The sequence below is a fragment of the Pan paniscus genome, chromosome 7 (genome assembly GCF_029289425.2).
Source record: "Pan paniscus chromosome 7, NHGRI_mPanPan1-v2.0_pri, whole genome shotgun sequence".
NCBI classification, from domain to species: Eukaryota; Metazoa; Chordata; class Mammalia; order Primates; family Hominidae; genus Pan; species Pan paniscus.
Window position 1 is genome coordinate 105,951,759 of NC_073256.2, and position 27,666 is coordinate 105,979,424.

The 27,666-nt window shown below is 35.0% G+C and overlaps 1 long non-coding RNA gene across 3 annotated transcripts in view; it reads left to right on the top strand.

Annotated features, from left to right (window-relative positions):
• LOC117981445 (uncharacterized) overlaps window positions 1–27,666 on the top strand; it is a 551,201-nt gene that overhangs the window by 213,951 nt on the left and 309,584 nt on the right. For 2 of the 3 annotated variants that reach the window (XR_010112985.1, XR_004672979.3), the window contains exon 3: window positions 823–7,749. This is a non-coding gene — a long non-coding RNA (uncharacterized LOC117981445). Of the gene's footprint in view, window positions 1–822; window positions 7,750–27,666 lie in introns of those variants that run through there. The other variant, XR_010112986.1, reaches the window with a different exon arrangement.

Here is a 27,666-nt window from a genome sequence, read left to right on the forward strand (position 1 = left end):
TACGGAATATGGACCTAATTTAAAATAAACTTTTTCTTTACCTTAAAATAGAATTGTAACTTGAGAAAATTGTTAAAATGAACTATCATAGAGGCTCTAAATTTAGTAAGACAATATTTTCAAGCACATTAACATTAATTTCATGTACATTCCATGATTATGTACATGATCATTTTAAGGATTGCTCAGATATATAAAATTCAAATAATTTTTAACAAAAATAATTTTCGATTTTTTTAACGAATGTATCTGAAAATAGCTTCACATGTTTAGTTTGTTCAATGTTAAATGTATTATATGTTATTTATATATTATGATATTTACGTTAAACTTAGTTAATGATGTTTGATGATTATACACACAGCAGCATTAAAATATATATGGTGGTGGTTATTAAAGTGGATGTAATATAATCTGAATCCAGTAGAATGAAATGAAATAAAATGAAACTAACAAAGAAAAAAAAATGTATGGAGGACAAAAGGATTTAACCTTTCCTTAGAATCAGTTAAATGTGAAGAATTAAAAAAGAATGTCTACATGAAAAAGGACGTCTTTCCTGCTGCTGAATATGTTTCTCAGTTCAGAGGGGGTGGCATTTCATCCTACATCCTAGCTCTACCACAATCTGTTCCTGACAGGACCCTCCATCTGTTTAGCCTGAACAACCCTGCAGTTGCTTATGTGCTTATTCACAGATGTAAGTAGGAGGTTGACTACAGGTTTTTTGACTTATACTTGAATCCAAGATAATGTGACACATTTGCAAGCATAGCTGCACATGTTCTGGTTTAATTGGGAAATCTCTCCTTTGACTTTCAGGATAGCACAGAAGCAGAGACTTTAAGTCTAAACAGACCTAGATTCAGAGCCGACCCGATGCTGCTTGAAGAAGGCTGGAGGTATGTTAAGGAGACAAGGGCTGTCAAGAAGCAGGGATGTCTCTGGAAAGGGTGAGCAGCTGACGTCCTTTGTAAGTTCTCTGGGCAGCATTGATGGGAGGTGAAAACCTTGGGAAGAGTCTTGGTTTAACGTGGACTCTAAATGGTACAAAGTAATTAGGGCCTCCTTTGTTTCCATAAACTATCATAGACACTCTTCTAAAATTTCTGTGTTATCCTAGCTGCTTTTCTATGATATTTTTGATATTTTTGGACCCCTGACTTATTTACACAAATGGAATGATAGCTTTTGGTTGGAAATTTTAAATGTCTAAGGCACAAGTTAGACATGGGACTTCATTCACACTTCTCCTCTAGATCTTAATCAAGACACCCTACAAGCTATATTGGACATTGTACAACGTTTACAAGTGCAAAATGTACGGAACATGTGTCAAGCATTTTTAAAATTTGCCATTGTGGAGCAGTGCTCCAGCATGATTTGTAATAGTGCATTCTGCCTTCCAAAATGTTTTGACTACTGGTGGTAATTGCTTTACAAGTGAAAATTAGCCTCCTCAGTTCTCAGAATACTTGTAATCCGAGCATATCACACCTCCACATTTTGCTTGTGATGCTCTCTCTGTACCTTTTATCTTCTTAGGCTATTGAAATAGTTCAGGTTTCAGCTCAACCGTCGTCTACTCCATGAAGCCCTCCTTGATCCTCTCATTCAATACTGATTACTTAATGCCTTTGTATTCCCATAACAAATGCCTTCGTTTCCATCTGTTGATATTAGGTAGCACAATCTGAATTGAGTCATTGTTGTGTACTTGTTTATATTTTCTAGCGGATTGTGACATTTATATTTGGGTGACTCTGTTTCTTAGTAAAGGATCTTAAAGAAAGTATGCTCTCAATAAATGCTTATTCAGTTGAATTTTGGGTATTAATAAAATGCAAATTCCAGTAGAGCCTTTGTATAATTATATCCAGATAGTTTAATTTTAAAAACTAGTAAAGCTCTTATAATTCTTATAATACTTTATATTTCCTTATCCCTTTATGGTTTGAAAATACTTATATAATAAATATGTATGTGCACATGTAAGAGTCCAGTAAAAAAATTCAAGCTGCTACAGCTAGAGTGGGTGAAAAGTGGGTGGTGCAATGTAACTTGGAAAAAAAAAAAAAAAAGTAAAAATCTTCTAAGAAATGGGAAAACATTATTTTTTATGGAGTACTTGGAATATAAGTTGTTCTCTTCCTGACAGAGAGAGAGAGAGGGTGAGAGAGAGAGAGAGAGAAAGATAATTCACTTTACAATAACAAAGAGGAGACAGTATTCTCATTCCCACAAACCTTAGCAAGCCTTTCTGCTGAGTTTATATTAGAGGAGGCTCACATCTCAGAAGGTCCTGCATGTTTACAAGGATGTGAAGTAACAAGGAGCATCAGAAATAGAGCACTTATTTCCAAATCATCTTCTGAGCAGTAAGCTCTATGGTTTCCTAAGATGTACTTCAGCATTTCCCCAAGGGAAAGCAAGATGAAAAGGTAGGATTCCAGATGAGACACACACACACACACACACACACACACACACACACACACACACACACATTGTTACTTCAATTTAGCAGCTCTTCCTATACTTAAGCACGTTGCTTTCCTTCTTAGAATGTATTTGAAGAAATGGTTCCTTCACCAAAAAAATACAATTTTGAAAATCACTGACCTAAGGACACTAAAAATAAAATTAACAAATTCTTAAGGAATTTTAAGTGTTATTACAGCTTTCTGGAAAGCCAAGAATAAGATACTAAAGATTTTCTTGCGAGAATGTTTAGGGCAAAAAAAAAAAAAAATCAAAAGACTAGAGATGCTAAGAAAGATGCAAAACAATGAGAAGCATGACTCCTAACTTCACAAGGAGCTACAAAAAGGCAAAGCAGGTCACTCAGCAGGGTGATCACTTGTTTAGTGGAACTCCAGATTTCTGGAAGAGCAAATGGCAGGAGAATTTACTGACCACCTCTCTCCCTACACATATTTTACTGATTAAGTTTCATCCCACAGGGAGTTTAGTCACTGCAGCTTCAAGCTGCATCTGACTTTCTTCCAAGTCTAGAAATGAAGAGGTCATCCAGAAGAAGTGGAGCTTCAACCAGGAAGAATTAAGGTGAAGGCAGTTGAGGGAGTTTGGAAAGGTGTATGAGACCTACATCCAATGCAAGTATAATTTTTTAGAAACTTTGAGTTGTAATAGTGAAGAGTTTTACTTGAATAAATATGATCAGCAGAAAACTTAGACTCACACCATAGAGATGGAAGTTTTGGAATAAATACAGGTAAAGGAAAAAGCATAATGAAAGACAGACCTGTAAGAATATTACACTAAAAGTTTGGTTTGTATGAAGTATAAAATGTATTATTTTTAGTTATACCTTCTTTTTATTGGACAGTATCTAGGAAAAAGATAAGCATTGAATCTGTATTATGAAATTATAAGTTACATATAATGTTAGCACAAAGGCATTCCCTTAACCATTCCTGTCTGGGTTTACCTAAATATCTCATTGAAAAGAGAATAATTTTTTATATTAAAACAAGATTCAACAATATAGCAAGCACCGCGCCAAGTATGAGGAACTCATATTCCTTATCATTATTTTTAAAGCACTAAGGGATACGTGATAGTTTACAGAGAAATATACCTGCTGCTATATACTCAGTCTGAATCATAGTGGCTATTAGTGGTTTAAAGACAGGTCAACCTGAATCCAATTTGGGATTCTTTCATTTTGAGTGTACTACTTAACATCCTGAAATATGGTACTTTTCTTTTGTTTTGTTTCATTTTAATCAGCAAAATGGTGATAAGAATATCTCAAGCATAGGTTGTAGAGAATAAATTAATAATCCATAGTACTGTTCTATCATGGTGCCTAACGAATGATAGATATTATTACTTGATGTTACTTAATATCATTATCATCCTTATTTTTATAACTACTTATATACTTGTTAAATATTTAGTAATCTGTGTACAGTTAATTCCTAGTAGAAGTTATATTTTTCTCAACTAATAGCTTATACTGTTCTTGTGAAATGAAGGGATATGAAAACTAAGTTACTGGGTATTGTTAAGGATTAATTTCTGAACTGGGTGGACCCCAGCAACAATAAAGTCACAATCCTTGTGCTCCTGGTATGGGTTGATCAATTACTAACATTTGACATAGACTAGAGACTAGAAAGTGAACAAAGTTTCTTCATGCCTTCCAGAGTTTCTTTTCACATTCATCAATTATTGTGATTGTTACAAGGTTATGTGAAGAGGGTAGACCAGTTATTGTTACTTCCTTTTAATAGAGAACTGAGACTCAAAGAAACTGTGACTTGAATAATATTTACAGATACCTTTTGGCAAACTCCTCTTTCAAAACCACTGTTTAGAGCTCAAAGTATACTACGCTTCATCACAAGACTCAAACGGATGAATATATTACATGTAAATATATAATATAATTAGCATCTTTGGAATTATTGAGCGGTTGCTGTTCTAGACTGAGAAAAAAAAGGTAGCATTTCATTAAAATGTTGGTGTTAGAGAACCAGAATTACAATGCCATTCAGTATTACATAATAGGCCTATTCTGACCTGCCATTTTGTGGACTAGATGATATAGGGAAGTAATCTAAAGTAAAATTTTACTGTAAATAAACTCTTCAGTAATCCAGGAAAGCATTTTATGAACTAGTGCTCCAAATTCAGTAAATTAAATTCTGATGTAATGACCTGTCTTGTTCCTTGTTCCTAAATCCATCAAATGAAGCTCCACCTGCAGGCCCAGACAGTTCTGGCCCAGGCTTGGGATTCAATCTGATTTCCTAATCAGGGGAATAAAAAACAAAACAAAACAGCAGATTCAATAATGCATTGATTTAGCTGAATTATTTTTTTTCCTATGTGGCTCTGAACTTATACTGCACTTAAATTACTATGTTCTGATGTTTACTAACAGCTCATTTCAATTAAATCATTAAAGGAAATGACAAATTTTCTGTTGTGTTCTAATACTCATTCCTAAATTCCAAGACTTTCCTCTTAGAATTCTATGAGTCCTTCCCCTGAGATCTGGTTACCAAAACTTTCTTCTATAATTTAGATATAAATTTTAGTAAGATTGCTAAATGTTATTCCATTGCTATTTTAATCTACTAATCTGCTAGCATGTTAATTCTGTTATTGACTATTGAACTTCTTTGATTTTAGTAGTCTGTCTACTGGAACTATTAGATTATTTTCTATCATAGTTATCTGATACTACACAATATTTTAAAATTCTGTTGTATTCTCTTTTTGTATACTTTAATTGCCAAATTGTAAAAGCTACATTTTCTGGGCAAATTTAAACCTAACAAAAATAAAGTTGAGAGCTGATTCTGTGACCACATCAGAAGTATACTGTTGCATAAATAAATGGGAGGAAGTTTCAAGACCACCTGGGAGCATAGAAGATATGCTTATCAAAGGTGTGCCTAATCCAAAGTTAGAAGATACAGTAGTTATTTTCAATAATTACATTATATTGAAGAATAATCCTAATAGATTGTCATGATGGGGATGACTAAAGCTTTCTTGAGATAAATCTATGGCTTAAGTAATTTATAAAGAAAAAATAAAAAATTATAGTTATCTCATCACTAGAATGTTTAAACAGATGGTTATTTGGCAGGAATATAGTAGAAAGCACTCCTTCATTGATTTATGGATGACCTCTTACGGGCCCTCCACCAGTCTAATCTTTCAGTTTATAATTCACAGGAGTCTCATACTAGTCTAATGTTGACCAGTATTGTAGTCAGCAGCCCAGTGAGACTATAACATGTGTTGTCTCATCATCCCATCTCTTTTCCTGTAGCAATTATTTTTATTTATCTGCATTCATAAGATGAAATACTCTGTCTGGAGGACAGTAAACTCATTGCTATCTCAAATGGAAAACATCACATACTGTTCCTAGTAAACTAATTGAATTTACTTTAAATAGAAGACAGGACACACACAATCATGACAATAAAAAGACTGTTATGATATTATGCACTTAAAAAATTTTAGTTTTTCACACCTAGTTAGTACTGTGGAAATGTTAGGTGTTCTTTAAACCATCATATTCTTACTTGAATTTATATTCTTAGTCATTTTATTTCTAGCAAGATAGATAAATGCAATTGTTATAGGTTGGAAGTCTTGAATGTGGACAATGTTTATTTAAGATGATGTTCTATAAGAAACTTTGAAAAATAAAATCCAAAAAGAACAAATTAAATAATATGAGCTTATTGAATTAGTGATATATAACATGGTGAGAAAACACAATAAATATCCTCAAAGATCAAATGCCACCTGCTGTGATTCTCTTGGCAGAAGACCCATTGGATAGTCATTGATCTCTTCCATGTGGTGTAAAAGAAATTCTAACCAAGGGCCATTTCCCCAGTGGCTATATAGCTTTTCCAATAAAGCTTTTTCTTTATAGCCACAGAGAGATAATGCATTTCCATTGGGAAGTGAGTGTATGAGAATATAAATCACCTTGGGAATCTTTGAGTGAAGGATTTTTCTCTAAATTCTCTACAGCCATCTTCACTTTTGCCACTTTCTGAAGCCTGGGTTCTCCTAGGAATTTTAACTAACTTTTTCCAATAGAAGGTGGATATATTGTAATCTAAGTAATCTTCCCAACTAACTTTTTGGAAGAGATGTCTTAAGAGATACAAGAAAAATTCTTAGCAAAAATCACTATTTTTATCAAGCGGTCAATATTTTTCACTTCTGTCTCCTACTGTGGTGAAAATGCAAGCTTTCAATTACCCTCTTATGCACACTCATCATTTGATGCCCAGTACTTCTTCTGTCTGATTTTATTTCCCCACCACTCTGCTCTAAAACTTGTATATAGCTTCATGATCTAAATTAACTATTTGCTTCTTCCTTTGCCTTCACTAAGACTCAGTTTTCCCTCAGAGAGCAATTAGCCCTGTTACCTTCTGGAGTGGAAATGGCTCAGCCTCCCACTCTAATGTATTACAGGCCAGGGAGAAATACCGGTACCAATGGCATTAAATCAACACCATTGTTTTTTTAATTGAAAGAGAACCCATTTATTCAGATTCATGAAATTTAGCACTAATCAATTTGAAAACTTCCTTTACTATCATATTATTAGGTCTTTCTGCTCCTTAGCTTAGCTATGTCTGAGTTCTTGTCTCACAACCAGGAAGAATTAGGTGAGTGGACATGGGAGAGTGAGTGGAGTAGAATTTATTAAGTGAAAGGCAAGCTCTCAGCAAAGAGGTGACACAGAGGCTGTTTTCCCTACCTGAGGGTGGGAATGTCCCCCATGTGGCTGGGTCCAAGCCCTTTTATGGACTCAGAATGGGAAGTATGTGCTGATTGGTTTGTGAGTATGCAAAAACGTTAAAGTTAACAAACCACTCAAAGGTGAGCACAACAGTGTAGAAAAGCAATTAGGAAAGGGTGGGGATCAATCAGAGGAAAGTACACCAAACAGGAAGAAAAGTTCTTCATCTGTTCCATGGATTTAACTTGTAGGTTGGCTTTCAGGTTTTAAACTGTCTTTGGCTTGGAGGTGAGGTTTCACTGGGGACCCACCCCTATCTGTCTAGCCATTTCCCTGCCTCCTGCTGCTCCTAATATTTAATCTCCCAATTATTATATTTTCTCCAAGTATTAGAGAGAGAAATGAGTCCCAGCTTATAATCTTTATGATGTTAGTTCTAACTGTCATCAGGGAAATAGTCTAACATTCATGTGGTAAACATGCCCAACAATATAGTTCTAAAGAGCTATCCAATTTCAGCACTAGCCTGAAGACTCCAATCCACAGCTTACTACATGGACATATCCTGGAACTTAGATGTGCTATGACTCTTCCATTTTTTTCTCTCATAATCTCTAAAGTTGAAAATAGAAGTGTTTTTTCCAGCGGACTTTTCTAATCATATTGCAGCTGAATACTGCTCCAGGAAATAATAATGGCTTATAAACTAGTGACAGCTCAAATCATGGTCTCTAAGCTACCTTATCCATCAGTACCCCCAAGGCAATCAAACATTTTCTGAGATCTTAGCCAGCTTTTTCTTTCCAAAATGCTTATCCCAAACCTTTCAACTCCTAAGTCTCTTTATTCCTCTGCTTAATTCTGTCTCTTAACATGGCCTGGCATACATTATGGAAAATATTGATATCTTTAGGAGTAAAAAGTGTGCAATTTTCTAAAGCTAGAAACCATAGAAATGGAGTCCCACCAGAAATCAAGGAACACTTACCTGAGGAAATGCTGGATTATGCAGAATGCTTTGGAAGAATGTGGTAGATGGTTAAACATGACTTGAATATAATTCAAATCTGACAGGAGATGTGGGTGGAAGGATAGGTTGGAAGCAAACAGAGCAAATTTTAACTTGATGTTTTCACCATACATGTCTTTCACAAAGATAAATATTATCCTTTTGAACTTCCAGCTATCCATAGGAGTAAATTTATACAAATCCACAGAAGACTGGATGAATAGCATGAACATTTTAGTAGCAGGAAACATTGGGAGATGTCAGAACAAAAATGATCAGTTTAAAGAGACAGAAGAAAAGGGGGTAATTCATCAGTTATATTATTTGAGGCCATTTCAGAGTAGTCATTCATTCAAAAGGTCAGTTTGTAGATTTGCTTTGCAAATGGAACAAATTAAGAAAACGATAGGCTGAGAGGTGATTACACACTGAATGTTAGCACGGTGTTCCTGCCAGCAGGGCACTGATGAGCCTTTGAATAGAATGGGATTAGGAAGTGATTTTTCATCTGTTAAATGGTATCAGAGCAGGTAAACATATAAGGTTGTGTGGTTTGGAACAAAGCATCATGAATAGCTTTTTAAATTATTAATGATTTCTCCTTTTGTTAGTGCTCTGTTAGCAAGGCCTGCACTGTTATTTAGTAATTCCTTTTAATTAGGCTTCTCAAAGCTGCTTTTAAGTTATATTCCATTTGAAATGAAAATAATTGACTACATAAAAGAATTAGAAACCACTGTATTAAAACCACATGTTTAAGTACAACTGTTTTGTTCCTTTTTTGCTTTCAAAGTATATTCTTCCTGTTAAGAAATAAAACTAACAGAAAAGCAATAAATTAACCAGGTTATTTAATATACAATAGCTAACAAAATTAATTTGCAACAGTGCAATCCAAAAATAGTTTAATCCAGTAAGGAAGTACAGAATGCTGTGCAATATGACATATGATAAGAAAGAAGAGTAATTAAGCCATGTTGCTGTTATACAGTATCTTAGAAGCCGATAAAGAGAGGTTTATTTAACAGAATACATTTTTAGCTAAAATGACACTAGCCAGATTTGCAATAGGATGTCTTGTCTTACATTCTCTAGTAATGATTGTTTTTTTGTTTTGTTTTGTTTTGTTTGAGATGGAGCCTCGCTGTGATGCCCAGGCTGGAGTGCAATGGCACGTCTCGGCTCACTGCAATCTCTGCTTCCCAGGCTCAAGCAATTTTCCTGCCTCAGCCTCCCAAGTAGCTGGGACTACAGGCATGTGCTACCACACCTGGCTAACTTTTGTATTTTTAATAGAGATGGGGTTTCACCATATTGGCCAGGCTGGTCTCAAACTCCTGACCTGAAGTGATCTGCCCACCTCAGCCTCCCAAAGTGCTGGGATTACAGGTGTGAGCAACTGTGCCTGGCCTCTAGCAATGATAATAAATATCTAATGTCTAGTGTTTTTATTTTTCAGATGGTTTAGTAGACATCTGTTAATTTGTCTGCCTGGCATTCATTCATCTTCCTCATGGTAGGTGTACCCCAATTTTCCTTGAGAAACCAGACCTCATCAACTATTAGCCCATGAGGTCTAGATGGCATTGATTCCAGGGATGATCACAGAGTCTAGGGATGGTTTATTAGAACATATCATTCTTTCAGCCATAGTGATTGGATCAAAGATGGATAGAAGATAATGTTATGTGATTCAGAACCAATAACATTCCGTTTATGAACTGACATGGTATAAACAGGAAGATCCATTCATGCCTGAAGTAAGAAAATGTAAGCCAAATATTACTTTGATTGAGCCGTTTTGAGCTGAGTTGCTGTCTTTTATAAAAGGAAGTGACTGAACTGAAACAAATGGCTTCTTGGAGAAATCCCTAAATTACTATGATGTTTTAAATCCTTATACTCTTAAAGTGGCACGGGCCCATCCCCACTCACCTTTTTCCCTCGTAACACTCTTTTCTGTTCTGATCATATAAAAGAGATAATGGTCACTTGCTTTTTATAATTTTCCTTTATGAAGTTGAATGAAATTTACAAGTAAAAGGATAATAATATCTCAACCAAATGTTACTGATTCTAAAACTAATCACTCGGTGCAATTAATCTGTGCTTATTCTAATGTTTGTTTGTACCTCCTCCTCCCACACCAAGTCTATTTACTTTGTTTACTTACCAACATGGATCAAAATACAATCAAAGCTTTCAAAAACAATTACAACAGATGTGTGTCAAATTATACTATAAAATTTATCAAGTCATTCCTAAGGTTACATTAAATAAATAATAGAAAATCTTACCTTTGCTCATGATTGAACTGAAAAAAGATATAGTCAATACATGATATACAATATGGAACTAACTTACAGAATCAAATCACAGGTAATGTTCTTACTACAGGCAAATAAATTAAACGAAGGAATAAACAAACAAAGCTGTAATATTTGTAAAATATTTGAGGGTAGAGTTCAATATAATTGACATAAAGTAATTAATTTCACCCTAATGAGATGTCTAAATTGGATCTTAAATATTAGCTCATTGCTTTGAGTAATGACAAGGAGAAACAGAAAAATATAGGGTCCACAATGAAACTGACTTTCAACTACTTGAGCAATATTTAATGTAATTTTAAACCCCTTTCATACCCTTAAAAAGATGGAAATTGATCCCTCCTTGGAATAAACTTGGTCTTCAGACAAAGCTTGATTTTTCTACAGGAAATAAAATGGCAAAAAGAAACCTTGTAAAAAAGACTACTCAGCCTGTACTTCATCTTTTTTCAGTTAGAGAAAAAAACTCATGCTGTATATCCATTAAAACATACTTGATAGACAGTAAGCTTCCTGCTAAATCCTTAACAATTGAACTGTTTAAGAATCAGACCTGAAATTCTCCTCTTGTAATGCTCTACATATCTTTTCTTTCAACTTTGTTATCACCATCATCATAACATCATTAGTGATAGAATTTAATTTTATAATACTCATTAATATTAATATGTCCTATTCAATATGATATCCTCCATATTCAATTTAATTAGATGATACCATAGACTCAGCATTGTGTTTAGTACTATGTATATTTAAAATAAATATTAGCTGTAATTATTATTGCTATTATTCTTACTCTTTTGGTCTTTTTTGAATAGTATAGTAAAGTAAGATATAATATAATATATATGATTTAGTAAAAATTGAATATGAGACTGGGGTCCTGACTCACCTGTACCTGAATTCTGGCTGTAACTTTGGATAAGTTAACAGATATTTTTTAGTCTTATTTCCCTCAACTTAAAATGGGAAAATTGATATTAGTATTTACGTAGTACAATGACATTATTCGCCCAAAGAATTTAGCAAAGTGTTTGGTCTTAGTAAGCATCAATAATAATTAAATTAACAATAATATATTTTAGGCTCTTTTGTTTTAATGAATGTAAATGTTTTGACAGACATTGACTTTGTACCTCACACTTCTTAAGGTTTTTTTTTTTAACTTATAAAATTTAATTATCTTTTTAACATAAGATATAAAATCTTCAATCTTTTTTTTAACCTCTTTTCGTTTCCTTGGGTCTAATCTAGGAACCAAAGAAAGGTCTACTTTCTATATAAAAATAGAAATATAATGTAGACTATATTATCGTTTCTTCACATATACAGTTTTTTTGTACTGAAGAAATACTCTCCATAATCTCAGAATGCATTACAAATATTGATATTATTATATTATATTATTGATACTAATTCTATTAAAGCACTAGGTGAACAATTTATTGGGGAGTGAAAGGAAATGCTCGATATGCTATGTATCAAAATGCTATGCTATGTATTAAAATGAACCCTGCAGTACTCTATTTGAGGTTAGGGTGACAAAAAACGACCTAAACTCATGCATTGTATTTAACTGTATACTTACTGGAAGATTTTCCTCTTAGTATGCTCTAATTCATATGAGCTATTAACAATTGAATGTGTGACTGACATTGTTTTCATATTTTTCTACAAAATATTTGCATGTGTTATTATTGTCACCTTCTTGCACATGATAGTTTTAGAACATGAAACATATAACTATTACTTGCCTACCTAATGATCATTGCATTGCAATATCTTTGAAGACAGGGAACAATACTATATCTTACCACCTTTGTTTTTCGTAAACACTTTCATGATTTGTCATACCAGTTTTAGGGAGATATAATTTACATGGCATGATATCTAACTGCGCAATTGAGTGCTTTTTAGTACTGTATATTCATTCTGGGAAAGGTGATCATGTGGCCTAAAGACACTTGCATACTTGCACGGGAGCATGCATCACACCTGGAATATTTCTTTAGTGGAGATAAGAAGCTGAAATATACCCAACATGTGGGTATATTACCTTGTTTAGCAATATCATTTCCTCTTCCAGGTTTGATGTGTACTTCTTTGTTCTACTCAAGTGTGTGTGTCATATGACACCTGACCAACCCCACTGCTATATCTGTTACTAATAGGCAGAAAATGGGGTCCTTCACCTGACATATAAGAAGGATTATGTGCAAACAATTTTCCATGATGGCCATCAGGTGACACCCAATGGCCACTGGAGACCAATGCTCACTGTTGAAGCTGATTTTTCTCTGTCTCATCTTTATGTGGGTAAAGTGCTATTCCTTCCAGTGCCTCTGTGAGCCATGTCTTTTTTGGCAGCCCCAACACCTACCTACAAACTACGCAATGGGTTGACATCCTGGTACTGCCGCTCCTGTCGGCTGGCATTGTTATGATCTTTGCTATCCCCCATGTAGTAAGATTTCTTCTCTGGAGAGTTATTTTATTGGTGTCGTTTTACTGACAATTCACAATGTTATGTAACTAATCCTACTATCTAATTGTGGAATATTTTCATCATCCCCAAAAGAAACCCCATGTTCTTTAGCAGTCACTTTTTACTCCTTTCTCCCCACAGCTCCTGGCAACTACTAATCTACTTTCTGTATCTATAGATTTGCCTATACTGCTTACATCATATAATTGGAATAATACAATGTGTGTTTTTTATGACTTCTTTAACTTAGCATGTTTTCAGGGTTCATGCATGTTGTAGCATATAGTAATACCTCATTTCTTTTTATGGCCAAATAATGTTGCATTGTATGGATATACCATATTTGATTTATCCATTCATCAGTGGATGGACATTTGGGTTGTTTCTACTTTTTATCAATTATAAATAATGCTTATATAAACATTCATGTGTAAGTTTTTGTGTTACTATAAGGAATTGAGCCACTGATTATGAAGGCTGAGAAGTGTTTTCATTTCTTGTGGGTATATACCTAGGATTGGAATTGTTGTATCATATAGTATTCTATGTCTACCATTTTGAGGAACTGCCAGACTTGTTTTCAAAGAAGCTGCATCAACTTAGGAGAGTTCCACAATCAATCAATATATGAGAATTCCAATTTCTCTACATCTTCACCAACACTAATTATTGTCCATCTTTTTTGTTGTAGCCATCTTAGTTTTTGCGAAGTGGGACCTTGTTTTGGTTTTGATTTCCATTTCCTTTATAGCTAATACTGGTGAGCAACTTTTCATGTGCTTATTGACCATTTATATATCCTCTTTGGAGAAATGACTATTCAAGATCCTTTGTCCATTTTTAAATTGGGCTATTTGTCTTTTAATGTTCAGTTGTAGAAGTTCTTTATTCTGGATACAAGTCTCATCCGATATTTGATTAGCAAGTATTTTCTCTACATTTGTGGATTACCCTAAGCATCTGGCAATATGCACATTGCAGATCCCCAATATTTTTTGTTGAATTGATGTTCAATACATTCCCTTTTCAGTAATGAATTCACAACCTGGTGTAATCTCCGTGACTCCTGTGATGATTAATTTTAGTTGTCAATGTGACCGGGCCATGGAGTGCCTGCACATTTAATCAAACAATTTCTTCTGCATGTCTGTAAGGGTGATTCTGGATGTATTTGAGTCAGCAGACTGAGTAAAGTGGATTTCCCTTCCTAATGTGGATGGACCTCATCCAATTACTTGAAGACCTGTGTGGAACAAAAAGGCAGAGTAAGACGGAACTACACACGTATGACTGCTAGAGCTAAGTATCCATCAGACCAGAATTTACACCATCAGCTCTCCTAGGTTTCTAGCTTGCTAAGTGCAGATCTTAGGACTTCTCAGCCTTCATAATCAGTGGCTCAATTCCTTATAGTAAATCTATGTATGTATGTATGTATGTATGCATGCATGTATCTATCCATCTAATCTATCTACTTACCTAATATATACAGACAAATTCAGGGAACATGTGTGGGACTGGATACTAAGAGTATGCAATAATGGTGGTAGAGACATAAAATTGGATCAGGCCGAATTCATTGATATGGATTCACTAAGCAGAGATTCTGCATTTAATATTACAGTTGGAGGAGTTAGAAAAGGCTTAGACAGTTTGATTGCTTTACTGAAACATGGACCAACAGGTGGCCCACAATAAATATGTTAAAATGCTGAACCTGGCTTGATTTATCATAGAGGAAAGGATTTAGAGGATTAGAGAGATTGGGATGTTAGCATGGATTTGTCATTTAAGACCTACTCACCTGTGCTGGGAGGGTCCAGAAGACATACCTATTACCACCACTGTGAGAAATAAACTCGTGAGTGGAGGCTTGGCATCCTAGAAAGCTCTGTGATCTTCTCTGTAGGCCACATCTTACAGTGGGAACTGCAGTCACTAAACTGGGAAACCTAATAGCAATGGAATAATTGGATCCTGGGATGGCAGGGCTGAGTAATAACACTCAACCATCAAAGGCAAGGTGGCTGTGGTTACCGTAATGGACAGAAAGTCAAGACAACAGTAAGAATAATTTGAATTTTTAGAACTATGGTGTTTGCTAGTTGATCATAGGGTGTTTCTAGAAGTGAAAGACAGGAAGCTGACTAAAATCTTACTTGACCTATATAAGCAGAAAAGTTCTAGGTCAATGAATAAAAGTTCAACCCGAGGCCAGGTGCAGGGGCTCATGCCTGTAATCCAGCACTTTGGGAGGTGGAGGCAGGTGGATCACTTGAGGCCAGGAGTTCGAGATCAGCCTGGCCAACATGGGGAAACCCTATCTGTAGTAGAAATAAAGAAAAATTAGCTGGGCATGGTAGCACATGCCTGTAATTCCAGCTAGTCAGGAGGCTGAGACATGAGAATCACATGAACCTGAAAGACAGAGGTTGCAGTGAGCTGAGATCACGCAACTGTACTCCAGCCTGGGCGACAGAGAGTCAGACTCTGTCTCAAAAAAAAAAAAAAAAAAAAAAAAGGAAAAGAAAAAAAAAGTTAAACCCAAATTATAAAAACAGAGAGTCATGTTCCCTCAAGCAATTTGCATAATTAAGCCTTTGTAGACTGAGAACTCCTTGAATGGAGAGGCTAGATCTCCTCAATGAAAAACCCAAGTATGCTAAGTAAAATTTATACTGTTAAATGTTTCTTTCAGCCTTCCCCAAAGGGACCCATGGCCTTTTATTAGGGTTACTAACTGTACACTGGGGAAAAGGAAATAATCACATGTTTCAGAGACTGCAGGGAGTTGTGGCCCTCCAGTTACAGTAAGGAATTATGGGGATCAGGTGATCAATAGAGTGTTTAGCTCAGGTCTGTTTCATAGTGGGGCCAGTGCATCCCTGAATGCATCTTATGGTTATTTCCTTAATTCCAGAGTTCTTAACTGAAATAAACACACTTAGTAACTGACAGAATCCTCACGTTGGTTCTATAATCTATGAATTGAGGGTTATTATGGTAGAAAAGGCCCAATGGAAGCTACTAGAACTGCTTCTATCGAGGAAAACAGTAAATCAAAAGAAAAACTCTATTCCTGGGGAGATTACAGAGACTAGTGACATCTTCAAGGATCTGAAAGATGCAAGAGTGGTGATTCCCACTACATCTCCATTCAACACTCCTATCTTGCCTGTGCAGAAGACAGATGGATCTTGGAGAATGACAGTGAATTATCATAAGCTTACCAGTCATAACTTCAATTACAGCTACTGTAATAAATGTGGTTTCATTGCTTGAGCAAATTAATGCATTCCCTACTATTTGATATCCAGCGATTGATCTGGCTAATGCTCCACCTCCCACCCTCATCTGTCAATAAGTACCACCAGAAGCAGTTTTCTTTCAGCTGGCAAGGCCAGCAATGCACCTTCACAGTCCTATCCTAGTTGTATAACAACTCTCCAGCCCTATGCCATAATTTAGTCTCTACAGGGATCTTGATCACCTTTCCCTTCCACAAGGTATCACAGTGGTCCAATGCATTGATGACATTATGCTAATTGGGCCTCGTGAGTGAGAAGTAGCAACTACTCTACATTTATTGGTAAAATATTTGTGTGTCAGAGGATAGGACAACTTTTATCAAAAAAATATTCAGAGTCTTTCTACCTCAGTGAAATATCTGGGGGTCTAATGGTGTGGGACATGTTGTAATAACCTTTCTAATGTGAAGGATAAGTTGTTGCATCTGCCCCCACCTCCCATAACCAAAAAAAGAGGAACAACACCTAGTGGGCTTCTTTGGATTTGGGAGGCAATGCATGCCTTATTTGGGTGTGTTACTCCAAACCATATATGGAATGACTTGAAAAGCTGCTGATTTTGAGTAAGACCTGGAACAAGAAAAGGCTCCATAACAGATCCAAGCTGCTGTGAAATCTCTTCTATCACTTAGGCCATATGATCCAGCCTATCCAATGGTTCTATCACTTAGGCCACATGATCCAGCCTATCCAATGGTAGATTGTCAGTGGTAGATAGGAATGCTGTTTGGAGACTTTAGCAAGCCTCTATAGGTTAATTGAACTCTAGGCCCTTAGGATTTTGGAGCAACACTTTGCCATCCTTTAAAGTTAACTACTTCCCTTTTGAGAAACAGCTCTTGGACTGTTATTAAGTAGAACTGAAAACTTAACCATGGCCCCCAAGTTACCATGAGGCCTGAGCCTGTCATGAACTGCACGTCATCTCACCCAGCAAATCATAAAATTTGGCATGCACTGCAGCACTTTATTATTAAATGAAAGGGGTATATACAAGAACAGGTCTGAGCAGGCCCTGAAGGGACAAGTAAGTTACATGGAATAGGGACCCAAGTAAGTTACATGAAATGGCCCCCACTCCTGTTATACTACGCTCTCTCTCCCAGCCTGCATCTATGATTTCACAGGAGTTTCATCATGATAAATAATCAGTTTATAGAGGAATAGAAGTCTTGGTTTATAGGTGATTCCAAACACTATGCAGGCACCATCTAAAAGTGGACAGAGGCAGCACTAAAGCCTATTTCTGGGCTATCACTGATGAATAGTAATGAAGAAAAATCCCCTCCAGTGGGCAGGACACTAAGTGAACTTCAAGCACTACACTTAGTTGTCCATTTTGCATGGAAAGAGAAATGAGAAGATATTTGATTATACACCAACTCATGGGCATGTTCAATGGTTTCTTTGGATGATCAAGGACTTGGAGAAAACATAATTGGAAAATTGGTGACAAGTAAGTCTGGGGAAGAGGTATATTGATAGGCTTATCTAAATGGGTAAAAAAACAAAGATATTTGTTTTCCATGTGAATAAGTAACAAAGGGTGGCGTCCACAGAACAGAATTTCATTAATCAAGTGGATAGAATGGCCCAGTTTTAAATACCAGTTAGCCTCTTTTCTCAGCCACCTCTGTCATCACCCAAATGGGCTCACAATGAAACTGCCTTTGCAAAATTATGACAGAGACAGAGAAAGAGATCTAATTTAACCGACTCCATCTTGCTTCTAATCTCCAAGCTGTCCTTGTTCATTCCTGGGTATAGGATGAACTAACTTTGGAAGAAACTATTATAGTTTATAGTTTAAAACAAAGAAGATAATAGCCCATTCCTAAGGCAGACCTCCTTCTTGCCTGGAGACTAGATTGCTTTTGTAGGACTAACATTAGCAACAAGATTAGAAATTATGGTTTAGGAGTCATGCAGCTGGAGACTACAAGATTCTGACCCTCCCTAAACTGCTCCTAAGACCAGTGCTTGAGATATTTTGCAGACCCTGTACTTGATGGGTCAGCTGGCACCACCCAGATCGAAAAACTGGCTCATTGAATCTTGTGACCCCCACCCAGGAACTGACTCAGCACAAGAAGACAGATTTGACTCATTATTTCATCCCTGACCAGTCAGCACTCCTGGCCTACTGGCATCCCCCACCCACCAAGTTGTCTTTAAAAACTCTGCTCCCCGTATGCTGGGGGAGACTGATTTGAGTAGTAATAAAATTCCAGTCTCCCACACAGCTGGCTCTGCATGAATTACTCTTTCTCTATTGCAATTCTCCTGTCTTGAGAAATCGGCTCTGTCTAGACAGCAGGCAAGGTAACCATTGGGTGGTTACAATGAATGAAATGGTCATGGTGGCAAGGATGGAGATTATGTCTGGGCTCAGCAACATGGACTTCCACTCTCAAGGCTGACCTGGCTACTGCTACTCTAGATGCCCAATCTACCAATAGTAGAGATGAAGATTGAGTCCTCTCTGGGGTGATAAGCCTGCTACGTAGTAGCAGGTTGATTAGATTGGACCACTCCTATATGGGATATGCAGCATTTTGTTCTTATTGGAATAGATATGTACTCTGGATGTGAATTTGCTTCCCATGCATGCAATGCTTTTGCCAAAACTATCATCCATGGACTTATGGAATGCCCTATCCAAAATCATGTCATTCCACACAGCATTGCTTCTGATCAGTGAAATCATTTCACAGCCAAAAAAATGCAGCAATGGGATCATGCTTATGGAAGACACCAGTCTTATTATGTTCTACATCATTCTGAAGCAGCTGACTTGATAGAATGGTGGAATGGCCTTTTGAAGACTGAGTTACAGCACCAGCTACATGGCAATACCTTCCAAGGAAGAGGAAAGGTTCTTCAGAAGGCTGCATATGCTCCAAATCAGCATTCAATATGTGGTGCTCTTTCTCCTATAGCTAAGATTCATGGATCTGTGAGTTGGGGAGTGGAGATAAGGGTGGAACCACTCCCTATGTTCTCTATGACACGTTAGCAAAAATTTTGTTTCCTATTCCCATGAACTTATGCTGGCTTAGAGGTCTTGTTCTAAAGGAGACTGCTTCTGCTAGAAGACAAAACAATGATTGCATTGACCTGGAAGTTTAGACTGCTGTTCAGCCACTTTGGACTCCTTATGTCTCTGAGTCACTAGATAACGAATGGAGTTACTGAGCTGGTTCGAGTGACTGAGCCTAACTACTGAGTGAAAGTTGGCCTGCTCTTTCACAATGGAGTTAAGGGAGAATGTAGTTGAAATACAAGAGATTTCCCGGGGTGTCTCTAAGTATTATCATACCCTGTGATTAAACTCAATGGAAAACTACAACAACCCAATCCAGGCAGGTTGACAAATGGCCCAGATCCTTCAGGAATACAGACTTGGGTTATCCTTCCAGATAAAGAACCATAGCCAACTGAGGACCTTGTTGAATGCAGAGAGAATACAGAATTGTAATGGACGAAGATAGTTATAAATACCCGTTATGACCACATGATGAGTAACAGATATAAAGATTAATATTCTTGAGTGTTTCCTATTTGTTTTGTTATGAATATGTTTGTGAGGGCTAATTTTAAAATGTCAACTTGATTGGGCCATTGGGTGCACAGACAGTTCGTCAAATATTATTCTGGGTGTGTCTGTGAGGGTGTTTCTGGATATAATTAATATTTAAATCAGTAGACTGAGTAAAGCAGATTGCTGTCCCTAATGTGGGTAAGCCTCCTTCAATTACTTGAAGATATCAGTAGAACAAAAAGGCAAAGTAAAAAGAAATTTCCCCTGTGTGACTTCTTGAGCTGAGACACCAGTCTTCTCTTGCTGTTGGGCTAGAACTTAAACCATCAGCTCTCCTGCTTCTCACATCTTCAAACTCAGACTAGAACTTGCACTATTAGCTCTCCTGGTTTTCAGATCTTTGGATTTGGACTGGAACTACTACATCACTAGCTCTCCTGAATCTCCAGATTGCTGACTATACATTTTGGGACTGCTCAGCCTCCATAACTGTATGAGCCAATTCCTTATAATAAATCTCTATCTATCTATCTATCTATCTACCTATCTATCATGTATGTATGTATGTATGTATGTATGTATGTATGTATGTATCTATCATCTATCCATTTATCTATCATCTATCTACATCTCTAGCTTTTTGATAGAAAAGATAGATGATAGATAAATAGATAGATTATATGTATAATATTGGTTCTGTTTCTCTGGAAAACCTTAATATAGCATCTATTTTCGGGGTTTTATTTACCTCCTAAGAACCATTGTATGTTTTCTTCCCTAAGATTTTAAAAAAGATAAATTTTAGGGAGCATATTGCCTACATTTATAAAAGAAACTTTCAGCTTCCTTTGTAATACTAGTTGACCAAGTTACTGTGATTGATATGTGAATGAAGGTACTATGTAGAACTTCTGAGAACCTTGAGATAGCTGGCACTCTAGCAGCCATCTTATGGCAGGGTAATCAAGGCTATAACCTAGAGTTTGCAGAGAGATGGACTGGAAGATAACTTGGTCCCTGATGCTGATGTCTTCATGGAGCTATGAAACCAATCTAACCACCCTACTTAAGTATTTATTTCACTTCAGAAAAAAATTCTAGTCATGCTTAAGTCACTGTTTTGAGGGGGTCTATATTACTTTTATCACTGAGTCAGCATCTGAGAAAATGCATCCAATACTCTTGTCTTATTTCTAGTAAAAAAAGCTTTTGACTAGTTAAAGGTTAAGTAGCAAAAGGGCAGTTTTTACTGATTTTACTCAAAGTTCAAGACTTTTCATATAATTCTTCATTTAGTCCTTGTTGGGTAGCAGCACACTGTATTTAGTTTTGTATTGATTCTTAATAGACAAAGTGAAGCTTTATCTATTAAGGAGTAAAATGGGGGAGGTAGTAAAGGGGTAGAATGAGAGAGACAATGAGAAAGCTTTCATCAGGTGAATTAAGATAAAATGAAGTCCAATTTTCTTATCTTAAAAGGTCTCCTGAAAATAAAAAAAAAAAAAAGGTCCCTGGCAGTAAGTTTTAGTTTAACAAGATGCAAAAATCAATATTGCATCTAAGTTTGAAAATTGGGCAACGTGAGGGATTTGTCTTTTCCTCAGTGTTCATGTAATCAAGATTTTCTTTGGTTACTGTACTTATTTTATATAAATGACATCCACTTTTGTAAGCTTTGTGTATGTTATACTTTGATTATCTTAAGAACTCTGAGAATTAAGAATTGATTTTCCACAAAGGTGCCAAGAACATACATTGGGGAAAAGACAGCCTTTGAATAAATGGTTCTGGGAAAACAGGATATCCATATGCAAAAGAATAAAACTAGATCTCGTCTTTGAACATATACACAAATCAGCTCAAAATGGATTAAATATTTAAATGTAAGACCTTAAACTATGACACTACTAAAGAAAACTTTGGGGAAGTACTAAGGACATTGGTCTGGACACAGATATTTTTGGGAAGACCTCAAAAAGCACAGACAACAAAAGCAAAAACAGGCAAATGGAATTACATCAAGGTAAAAGCCTTCTTCACAGCAAAGGAGACACCATTTAAAAAGTGAAGAGATAACCTACAGAATGGGAGAAAATATTTGCAAACCATCCATTCAGCAAGGGATTAATAACCAGAATAATAAGGGACTGAAACAACTCAATAACAAATAATCCAGTTAAAAAATGGACAAAAGACCTGAATAGACATTTCTCACAAGAAGATACACAAATGGCCAACAGATATATTTAAAAATGCTCAAGTCACTAATCATCAAGGAAATGCAAATCAAAAACACAATTAGTTATCATCTCATCCCAGTTAGAAGACCTATTACCAAAAACACAAAAAATAACAAATGCCAGTGAGAATGCAGAGAAAGGGAATGTTTATGCACCACTGGTGAAAATGTAAAGTAGTGCAGCCAGTATGAAAAGAACTGTGGAGGTTCCTCAAAGAAACTAAAAATATGATCCAGCAGTTCTGCTTCTAGGTATATATCCAAAGGAAAGAAAATTAGTATATCAAAGAGATATTTGCACTCCCATGTTTACTGAGCACTATTCACAATAGCCAAAATATGAAATCAACCTGAGGGTCCATCAACAGATAAATGGATAAAGAAAACATGGTGTGTGTGTTTGTGTGTGTGTACGTGTACATATATATATATAAAATACACATGTGTATTATATATATACACATGTGTATTTTATATATACACATGTGTATTATATATATACACAACTCAACTGTAGAAAACTCAATATATATGAATATATATAAAATCAATATATAATATATAAAATCAATGTAGTATATATGATATATATAAAATCAACATATATAAAAATTAATATATATATCATATACATATACACACATATGATGAAATATTATTTGGCCATAAGAAAAATGGAATCCTGTCATTTGTAGCAACATGGAGGGAGGTCATTAGAGGTCATTATGTTAAGTGAAATAAGCCAGGGAAAGAAAGACAAATATTGCATGTTCTCATTAGTGCATGTTCTCATTATATATGGGAGCTAAAAAAGTGGATCTCTTGAAGGTAGTGAGTAGGATGATGGTTACCAGAGGCTAGGAAGGGAAGGTGAGTAGGGAAGGAATAAAGAGAAGTTAATGGTAAAAATGCAAAATTAGAAGATGTGAGTTCTACCCTTAGAGATGGAGATTTAGTTTAATTCTTCTTCATATAGATATTTAATAGTACAATAAGGATATTACAGGTAAAAATAATTTGTTATATATTCAAAACAGCTAGAAGAGAAGAATTGTAATGTTCTCAACACAAAAAAAAGATAAATGAGGTAATGGGTATCCTAATTATCCTGATTTGATCATTAAACATTATACACATGTATGAAAATATCACATGTACCTCCAAAATATGTACAACTATGATATATCAATAAAAAACAATTTATTGTCCCAGTCTTATCAATGTCTTGAAACTAATTTGCTAAGCTCTAAGATGCATTGATTGCATATTCATTACAAAAGTTAGAACTGGACAATAAATATTAAAACCATTCTGAACATGTTATATGTATGTTAATTGTGAGATTGAATTTAAAGATGCTGCTTTTATTATTTAGTAAACTTTTTTGTAATTAACTATTTCTTGAGTATCTCCAGTATGCTGGATGCTGTTAAAGCAATTAAAAAAACAGACAATATTGTTAGCCTATATACCATGCATCGTTTATTTTCTTTTGAGTGACTTTTTTTTCTAACTTTTTATTTTGAAGTAATTATCGATTCACAGAAAGTTGCAAAGAAGGCTACAGGGAGGTCCCATGCATGCAGACCCCCTAGTAAGGAAGACTTACCAGCCTCCCCTATTGTTAAATTAGCATCTTGCCTATGTATAGCACAATACCAAAACAAGAAAACTGACATTGGTAAAACTACAGAACTTATTCATAATTCACAGGTATAGATAATTATTATAAATGTATATATTTCTTTGAAATTTTATCACATGTGTAGCTTCATGTAACTTACCGTATTTAAGATAGAGACTGTCCTATCATCAAATGGCTCCTTCGTTCTACCCAACTTTAGCCATCCTTACACACACCCATCTTAACCCCTGATAACCGCTAACCTGTTTTCCATTTCTATGGTCTTGGCATTTCGAGAATGTTACGTAAATGAAATCATTCACTAGGTAATCATTGTAGGTTGGCTTTTTCCACTGAGGATAATTGCTCTGAGGTTCATCCAAGTTGTTTTATGTATCAGTAGTCTGTTCCTTTATATTTCTAAGTGGCATTCTGTGGTTTGGTTGTATCACAGCTTGTATAGCCATTCACCTGTGAAATGAAATCTGGATTATTTCCAGGTCTTGGATATTAAATATAAAACTGCTATGAGGATTCATGTACAAGTTTCTGTGTGAACATAAATGTCATTTCTCTGGGATAAATTCCTAAGAGTGCAATTTTTGGGTCTTATTTTAGGTCATTTTTTGTTTTAAAAGAAACTGACAAACTGTTTTCCAGAGTGGCTGTATCATTTTACATTCTCTCTGGCAATATATGAGTGATTTAGTGTCTCTGCTTTGCCAGCATTGGGAGTTTTCACAAGCATTTATTTTCGTCATTAATATAGGTGTGTAGTACTATCTCATTTTAGTTTTAATTTGCGTTTCCCTGGTGGCTAATGATATAGAAAATCCTTTTATGTGCTTATTTGCCATCTGTATATCTTTTTAAGTGAAACATCTGTCATGTATTTTTCTCATTTTCTAATTTAATTTGTGTTGTTGTTTACATGGTTTAAAGCCTTCTTTTTATATTCTAAATATGTGTTAGATGTATGATTTACAAATATTTATTATCTCCCAATCTGTAACTTACCTTCTCTTTTCATGGTGTTTCTAAAGAACAAAGGTTTTTAAAATTCATTTCAATGAAGTCAATTTATACTCTTAATTAGCTGCTAATTTAGTAAGATTGACTTGGGTATTTCTTATATAGTTTAGTGAGAAACTTATACTGTACTTACTATTTCATCAGATTGCTTTTTCAGCAATATTTCTATTATAGAATGAGCAAAAATTATATTCATTAAAAGAAACAATTTTGGCTATATCATAACTTCTCTTAGAAAATATGCCACCCTTTCTATATCACTTTTCAATAACACTTATATTTTAATCCTTGGAAATTCCAGTTTTTACATGTGGAAAGTATTAAAACATTGTTTTGTTTTCTAAAATAGAATGATTGTCATTGATTTTGTTGCCCTTTGGTTTTGCCTCACCTATCAGTATCGGTAACTTGTGTACTACTGAAGTATTTTACTATTAACTCATAGTTAATATCTAAAAACCCTCAGGCCATTGAAGATAAATTATGTAAAACTCACTTATATGTCCTGAAAAATGTCATACCAAAGCTAATGGTCTGTAGTTTGATTTGTGCTTCATTTAACAAACATATATTGAAGGCCACAGAGGGCCAGATACTGTTTTAGGACCCAGTGAACATATTGGTATTACACACAGATAATAAAAATGGTTTGCAAAATATAATTTGAAGCATATTTTTAAATAAATTTAAATGGAATGCATCAATAGATACTAAGTTCTGCCATTGGCTTAATCTGTAAATTATATACTATTACGGACAACTTCAGGTTTTATTTTTAATTACCTAGGTTACATGTCTGTCTCCATATAATCTCCAGCATTTTCTAAGGTATTTTTTAGAGATTTTGTTATTTTGTTTTCAGAGATGCATTTGCACTGAGTCATGATTTTTTCCCTAATGTGTTTATTACTATTCTTCAGAGCAAGTATGTATTAATATGATACCAAAAAGTGAGCTACTAATTTTAGGGATCCCCTCATCTGGCTGAGACGTCATCAGAGGAAGCCAAAGGGTAATATAATGATCACCTGTAGGCAACTTCACAATATTCTGAAATCATTTCTGGTAATATGATATGATATGTATTATATTGTCCTTATTGGAAAAATACTACTTCATGAAAGAATGACGTAATGCAAAAAGTGACACTTATGGTCAGAAAAACATTCTTCTAGTATCACCTCGTTGCTCTCCTCTTAAAATAATAAAGAAAACTACAGGAATCAAAGGTTTCTACATTTCTTTGACAGGTCAATTTCCTCAACACACAAAGCTGATTTTTAAAATATGTAATAAAATAATGCCTTGCACCAAATATCTTTCCTTCTTCAGATTCATCAAATGAACATTTTCCAACATGTATAACCAAACCTGCAGTGCCCTTTGCCGTAAGCAAATGTGTTTGGTCAGTGTTTCCTGTTTTCCCCAAAAGCATGTAGAGTTCTGAGAAGGCTTGTAGCCAAGAACTTTATCTTTTACCTAAAGTTTCTTAAACTTGCTAGATGACTTAATTTTCCTTTAGACAGAAAAATTTCAGTTTCAAATTATGTATTAACAGGATGTGTTGTTTTTCCAGTATCTACATCAATATGGTGAATAATGATGTATTTATTTTCACATATTTGCCATAGAAAATGTAATAATACTGGAATATAAACAGGTCAAATTTGCTGTGTGCCAAGGATTATGTCAAGTGCTTTTTAAATATAATGTTAGTAAGTGTTCATACCAATTTTATGTCATAGGTGTTCTTAAAATCCCCATTTCATGTTATTGGAACTGTAGCTCAGCATGTTAGGCTCCTTGATTAAAGTTATACAGTTCATAAATGTAAACTCAAACCAAAGTAATCTGATTCTAGGCAAAGTACAATTAAAAGGATATTGAAAGCTAAAATATGTGAGTTAATTAGTAGGAAATATAAAATATTGCAATATTCACCAAAATAAAACAACTCCTAAATGTCTTTCTCCCATGTTGATGCAGTTTCTATTTTTAAACAGAAGCTACCCAATGAGTGTGATCAAACTCACTTTCCGAATTTAAAAACATATTCCAGGAAAAAGCACAAATTGGAAGTTTTGTATGGAAAGCAGAAAAAATGTTTGGGGTAAAACTCAAATCAGCAATAAGAAGGATGACTAATACAGAGTCTATCCAGGAAACTAAAAGAAAAGTGTAAGGGAGGCTAAGGGGGGCATCTTATGCATAAGATAGAGTGCACACCCTTATATAAGCGTCTAAGATGGAATATGCAGAGATGGGGAAAAATTAGCAAGAATCTTTGTGGGAAAAAATGAACTATGATAAAACTTGAATATTTACTAAAAAATTCAAAAAAATGAGATTTATAGTGTGTCTCCTAAGTAGAGATAAAAAAAAAAAGAAAAAAAAGTCAGTGGAAAAATTTACTGTCAACAGCAACTTTGCACAATTTCGGTGTGCATCATTTAATCTGGACTGTGCAATGTGGTGTGATAAAAAGCTTTCAGCAACTGAAAAAAATATGTATTTGGGGGCATAGATTTTATTAGAAAAGTATAATTAGTTAATTCTAGGGGAAATAAATTGCTAGTTATATATAAAATAACAAAGGAAAACATCCAGTGTATAGAAGAAAAAGTTGTTCTTGCTGTTAGACAAAACCACGTATTAGTTCATAAATATCAAAAATAATATTATAGAAATTACATGTAGTGAAATATTGAAGAAAGACTCAAATGAAATCGTGACAAAATAGGAGATCATAATAATAACAATAGAAAAGATAAGTGAAGATAGAGTAGTGTTATATACACTTAGATGAATTGTTCAATAACTGCTTAAAGCCTGATGAAATCTAG